The sequence below is a fragment of the Chaetura pelagica genome, unplaced genomic scaffold, assembly GCF_000747805.2.
Source record: "Chaetura pelagica isolate M959 unplaced genomic scaffold, ChaPel_1.0 scaffold94, whole genome shotgun sequence".
In the NCBI taxonomy this organism is placed as follows: domain Eukaryota; kingdom Metazoa; phylum Chordata; class Aves; order Apodiformes; family Apodidae; genus Chaetura; species Chaetura pelagica.
In genome coordinates, this window is record NW_009952881.1 from 491205 (window position 1) to 497279 (window position 6075).

The following is a 6075-nucleotide window of genomic DNA, read 5'->3' on the forward strand; positions in this document are numbered from 1 at the left end:
CCTGAGCCCTGTGCGGGATCCGCGCCGCAGCCCGAGAAGGACGGAACCAGGGGCTCGGTTCTGTGCCTCCCTGTGCGGGAACGCAGGGCAGGCCGGGCACTGGCTGCGGTCAGGTGGGGATGGAGCAGTCTGGGGAGGAATCTGGGGAGCTTCAGGCTGCGCACAGGGGTACAGGGTAAATCCTCTTATCTTTTTTTGATACTGCGCTAAAGATGTTGGTGTTGAGCCAGTCCTCTCTAGGTTAAACCACCTGCAGTATTTTAGTAACTAATAACGCTCAATTTGTGCAGCCACTTCAAAATGCAGGTTTCTGATCAATTCAGCTGCTTTGCCATATGGATGGTGCTCTGCATGTTTGCTTGAGCATTTATTTACCTTTAGCAGATTCAAGGTGATGAAGCAGAAACATGAGCATTCTCAACACCCTTCTGATTTGATAATTTTCTGTTCAGTGACTGTTTAGTAAGCTCAATGTTATGTGCTGTTCTGTGGAATGCTTTTCTAGCAGATCACCCCACTCCCCTCCAAACCCAGGATGCTAACAGAAGAACCATTAATCTGTTGTGTGTTTTAATTGTGATTGGATCTGACTACCTAGAGCAGGGTGCACGTTGTCTGCAGGTAGTTATGTAAAGATGTGAGAAGGTTGCTCATGAGAAACGTGTGCACTTCTAGTTCAGTGCCTCCATCTCCTAAGCTATTCAGCCCTCTTTGTTTACTGTAATTGTCCATTTTATCGAGATTCTGAGTCTTTATGCTGTAGTTAAATTAGAAGTTTCAGCAGAAAAATGTAAAACTGTGCTAAGTTCCCATTAAAAAAACAAAACAAGATAAAAACAAACTCAAAACATTTAAGAAAATGCTTATTTTAAGCATTTGAGTAAAACTGCATGTGAGTAAAGCATACCTGTAATGTTTGCAAGGCTAAAGTAAGTACCTAAATTCAGAAGTAACAATACATTCGTTGACAAGACAGGTCAACAATGTACAATCTTGTTCTGAAGTTCTCAATGAGGGTGCTCTTTTTTGCTGGGGCACTAAGCACGTTTGCTGGGAAGATGTACTTCTGACAGTTGCCTTTTAGCTCCTTCTATTCCAACTCTGTTAGCCACTAAAATAGTTGCTAGTATTCTGTGATTCCAGATTAATCCTTTGAGAGCCTCAGAAGAGGAAGAGCAAGTGGGGGTGGAATGTGTGTGTATGCATTGACACCCTAATCTAAATAAAAGACTTGATTACCTCCTTTCTGTGAATGGTCCAAATAATTTGAAGTGTGACATTGCAATAGAAAGCAAGTTACTAGTGTCTCTGTGGAAGTTTGTGGTTGTGTTTTGTTAAGTGGGCGTTCATGACAGTTACTGAGCTGTTCAGCCTAAGGATGCTTGTATGTGCTTTAGTGGGCGTCTGGTCCCTCAGAAGTCAGTATTAAATTACTCATTTCAGTGATGGAGAACTAAGATGCAAAGATGTTTCCTAGGGCCACCTATGATATAGGGGGCTGATCTGAAAACTGACTTAATTTCCTTGATTTCCATATATTCCTGAACTTTTTTTTTTTTTTAATGGGAACACTGTTCATTTTCTTTTAATTATTATTTGTGCTTCATAGAATCAAAGGAAACACATGTAATTTGTACTGCAATCACTGTATTGCAAAAAAATTCAATTACAAAGTAATGTAGGGATTCTTGCTACATACTATGAGGTGGTGTCACATGCTCGTTGTATCTGGGCTGGGGAAAGTATAATCTATTCCAGAAACTTGTGATCTCAAGTCTTGGTGGCATGGAGTAAGTGCAGCTGCCTGTTACCAGGTAGTTGCTTTTAAGAAAAGTTTCTCTTTCCCACCTGCCCTAAGCTGAAGGGAAAGTCTTAGATCTCCCTCACAAACTGTATGTTTTAGAAACGTTACTGCCTGTTTAGGGTAACAATATCTGTATGTGACTTTGATCTAACAAGTCAATCTGGGTTGAATATTTACTCTCACTAAATCCTGAAGTGTGAAGGCACTTTACAGATTTTTTTCAATGAACTGATGTTGGAGTGAAGAGGGTTGGGCACTGAGCAACCTTGACTGAGGGGAAAGCAAGAGCAGGTAGTTATGTGCAAGTCATTGCAGAAGAGGGTTGGTGACACCTGTAAATAGAGTTGGTGACAGGATTGACCCTATTTTTTCCCATAATCTGAGATTATTTAAATGCATAATGTTAGGCACACGCCTAGATGAAATATGTCTGTATTAGCTTTTATGATTTTGCATTACTTTGGTAAGAACACATTTTAAAGAGTGTTGAAAGTGGTATGGCAGAGTGGGAAACCAACCAACCACAGTGTGGTATACAGTACTGCAGTTAAAATGCCAGCAAAGTAAGCTCTTACACACACATGCAGACTCCCCCGGTTTCTCTGTATGCTTTGGCAGAGTGCAGCAGAGAGTACTGTTACTGTCAAGCAGGCTTCAGCAATCATCTGAAAATATCCTTTCTGCTGAGACTATATTCCAAACATTTAGTTGTTTCTCGTCCTTTTCTACCTTGTTTCTCCCTCATGTAAAGCTAGGCTCTTTAAGAAGCACCTTGTAATCTGAAGTTGATACTGTTCTTTACCCACAGGTAGCAAGAGCTGTGGCTGTTGCTTCTATCTAGCCACCATCTGTTAACTTCTTTCTATACAGATTTTTCATGTGCTTTGCAAATAGTGTATCTAATGCTGCCAAACTTCTTATGTGATCATTCACTGCCCATCAATAGCTGTGATGAAAATAGAGAGCTATGTGAGGAAAAAGTAATACATAAATTAATGTATGCTATACGTGCCTGTGAATTAGCCTTCTTCATTCACAATTTTGTTTTTGTAATTAAGTGAAACCTAAGCTCTCTGGCAGGAAATGGAGGATGATTCATACAAACACCCATGAATTCACAATTGCTTGTATTGGACATGAAGTCACTTAACCCGTTTATCTTTATGCTTTTCCATTTTCAGCAGGTGCTTCATGTCACTATTTTATCTGATTCCACACTTTTTTTATTTCCTTTTTCCATGGAGGAAAAGCAGGAGGACTTCTGAGTTGTTTTGTTGCCTTTTTGCACTGTATGACTCATAAAGTTAAAATAGCAGCCTGAAATTTGGGAGATTACTACTTAAGTAAGCATAGTAAAATAACTTTTTAAAACTGTTACAGTGAGAGCAAACCATGAGATGGCCCCAGGGTGACAACAGCATTCTGAGCAGGCTGTGAGATGGACATTCTGGAAAATGCTTTTTATGCATACCAGTGAGCAAAAGGAAAGGTCCACTTTGCTGTAGGGCTGTGACATCCAGATGTTTTAGCAATACAAGAGAAGGATTTCCCAGAAGTAAAAGTTAGAGCCTCGTCCCTTTGAAGTCAGAGTCTTGATCTTGTTGGTATCAAACAGAGCAGACAGGAGCCTATTTTTTTGGGCTCATAGGTACTGAAAATTACTATGCAGTTCCATATCTACATGTGTGTTCTATATACTAAAATGAGGTACTACAATGAAACCCTGTTTGCAAAATACTTGAATTAGGTTTTTTTTTGGAAGTAATTTTTGAAGTGCCTTTTTTTTTTTTTTTTGGCACTTGACTCAAATACTCCAAAGCTTAGTTTTCCATTCCTTTCTTTTCTAGAGTTGAAGATTTTCTTCCACTCATTTATATTTTTGTGTTTGCAAAACATCTATTACTGCAGTGTTTAAAGCCAGTTGAGGTGTTTGAGCATGGTCTTAAGTTGTAATGGAAACAGCCATGGGGGTTTTTTTGCCTTTGTTCAGTATTCCCACTTTGTATCAGAAGTCTGATAAAGTTGCAACATCTTGCACTTCTGATGTAACTTCTGTCTTGAGATGTTCAGTTCCACAGGCTTCCTTTACACAAGTCTGTGTGGCACAGATATTGAGAATTTGGCTCATTTGTCTTTCTGTTTTGCAATGAAGTTTTTCCTTAAGGAACTTTCCAAATGTTGGACAATATAAACCATTGTGATATATAGAATTCTTTTAAACTTTACTGATTGAAGTCTGTCCTTCAAACAGAATATGTCCCAGCTGCTGCCACAACCACAGTGCTCAGGCAGACTCATCCTCTCCCTTTGCTCCCAGCCTCCCTCCTGTGGCCTCCTGGGAAAGCTCCATGCCAACAGCAGGCTTGGGGGCTCTGTGAATATGAGAAGCTCTGCAGTCAAGCAGAGCTTGGAAGATGCAATTGGATCTCATCTAACTGCACAGGTAAACTCTTGTATCTGACTATTCTGCCTCAACCTGGCTTACATTAACAGCTTCAGCTGTCCTGTTATTCATCTCAAGTCATGCTGCATATGGCCATGTTTGAGTGTGTCTGACTGCTTACCTGGGCATAGACTTCTGAATGCTGGGATGTAGGTAAAGCTGCACTGTGGGCTCCACTAACTTGTGTCTAGGAGCATTATATTACAATTTTCTCTTAAGCACGTGTCAGTCTTTCCAATGCAATTTAAATTTTGATGATTGACCTGCATTTAGTTTTTCTCCCTTTGTCTTTTCTCCTTATATTTACAAAATCACTAGGTGTGCTGACTAGGCTTCTCAGCCCTTCTGTGTCTTTAAGAGCCTCACCTCTGCCAGTACTTGCCTGGGCAGAGAGGCAGCAAGGGGAGCTGGAGTCTGTGCCCCCTGCTTCCCTGCCTGGTGGCTGCAGAGGGCTGGCAGCTGGGCAGAGGAAGCTTCAGCCTAGTCAGCAGCATGATACTTGGCCCTTTGCCCTCTGTTTCTTCTCTATAAATACAGTTAAGTTTTAAGTGAACTATTAATTTCATGTTGCACTGGCTGATACTACCCATTTTATTTTTTTAGAGGCTGTGCTTAGGGGTAAGTTAGAATAAATTGTCAGGGTTCTCCTGCCTTTGAGATTTTGCAGTTGTTCTTTCAAGCCACATTTTAAAAAGCATACGCCAGCAAACCTAAGGCTCACTCTTGCAAACTGTCCATGGTGTATCGTAAGCCCAGTCACATACTGCAGGTTGAAGCCCCTGAGTCTCAGCACTGGAGCAAATTTAAGGGGATTCTGTGGAACTTCTGAAAACATGTGGTGCACTCGAGGCAACATGTTGCATAAGGCAGTTGTGCAATCTCAAACCGCCTGAAGTCTGTCATAATTTGTGTACCTTGCCTTTCTGTTCTAACATCCTTTCCACAGCTGTGGATAAGAATCTGCACTTACTTTTGAACAAATGAGAAAATAAGACTTGATGTGTTCAAAAAGGCGGTGCCCTTTTTTGTACAGTCTGTGCCATCTGAAGTCAGTGACTGCAGGTAATGCCTTGCAGGCATTGGGAGCTTTGGTAGGTGCACTCTGTGCTCCAAATGACCCTTTAGGGAGCATCAGACCTACCTGTTTGAGGTGAACATGAGCAGATGCACTCTGTACATACTCAGGATATTTGGGCTAGCAGAAGCACGGACAAGGGATGAAGACTCAGAAACGATTAATTGTCTTCCTGGTGTGTGCTACTGATAATGAATGTTCCTGGAGTCCCTGCTGGTATCAGGAAAACCTGTGTCTGAAGTCTGGGTACTCCTGGGGGTTAAATGTTTTGGCTGATGCCTTTCAGTACTTGGCTTGAGAGAGATGACATTAAAGCCACAGAAGTGGTGAGAAGTGTGCAAAATGATTGCAGGTGAAGAAGAGATAAGTTTAAATGCTTTAGCTTTTGTATTCACAAAAAAATAGCAAATTAACCATTTTCACAGTTTTTGTTTGAAGAAGGAGCCTTTCAAAGTTTAAATGAAACTGCTTGAGAGAAGAGTATGAAAAGCTTCTTTATTTGAAATTTTAATGTTAACATTCATCACCTAAATGTTTGTTTAAAATTTTTTATTAATACGGATTCAGTGGTGGTAAATCAGAAGTGGATATTTTTCCTCAAACATCATAGACCTTAAAGGCTATGCTAAACTCCAGTGAAGTAATTAATTTTCTAGTTCCAGTTATCAATTACCCTTTGTTGCTGTGTTCTTCCCAAACACCCCTGATAGGCCATCTAAAAGTTATCCTTCATAGTTTAAGTGTCATGATTCC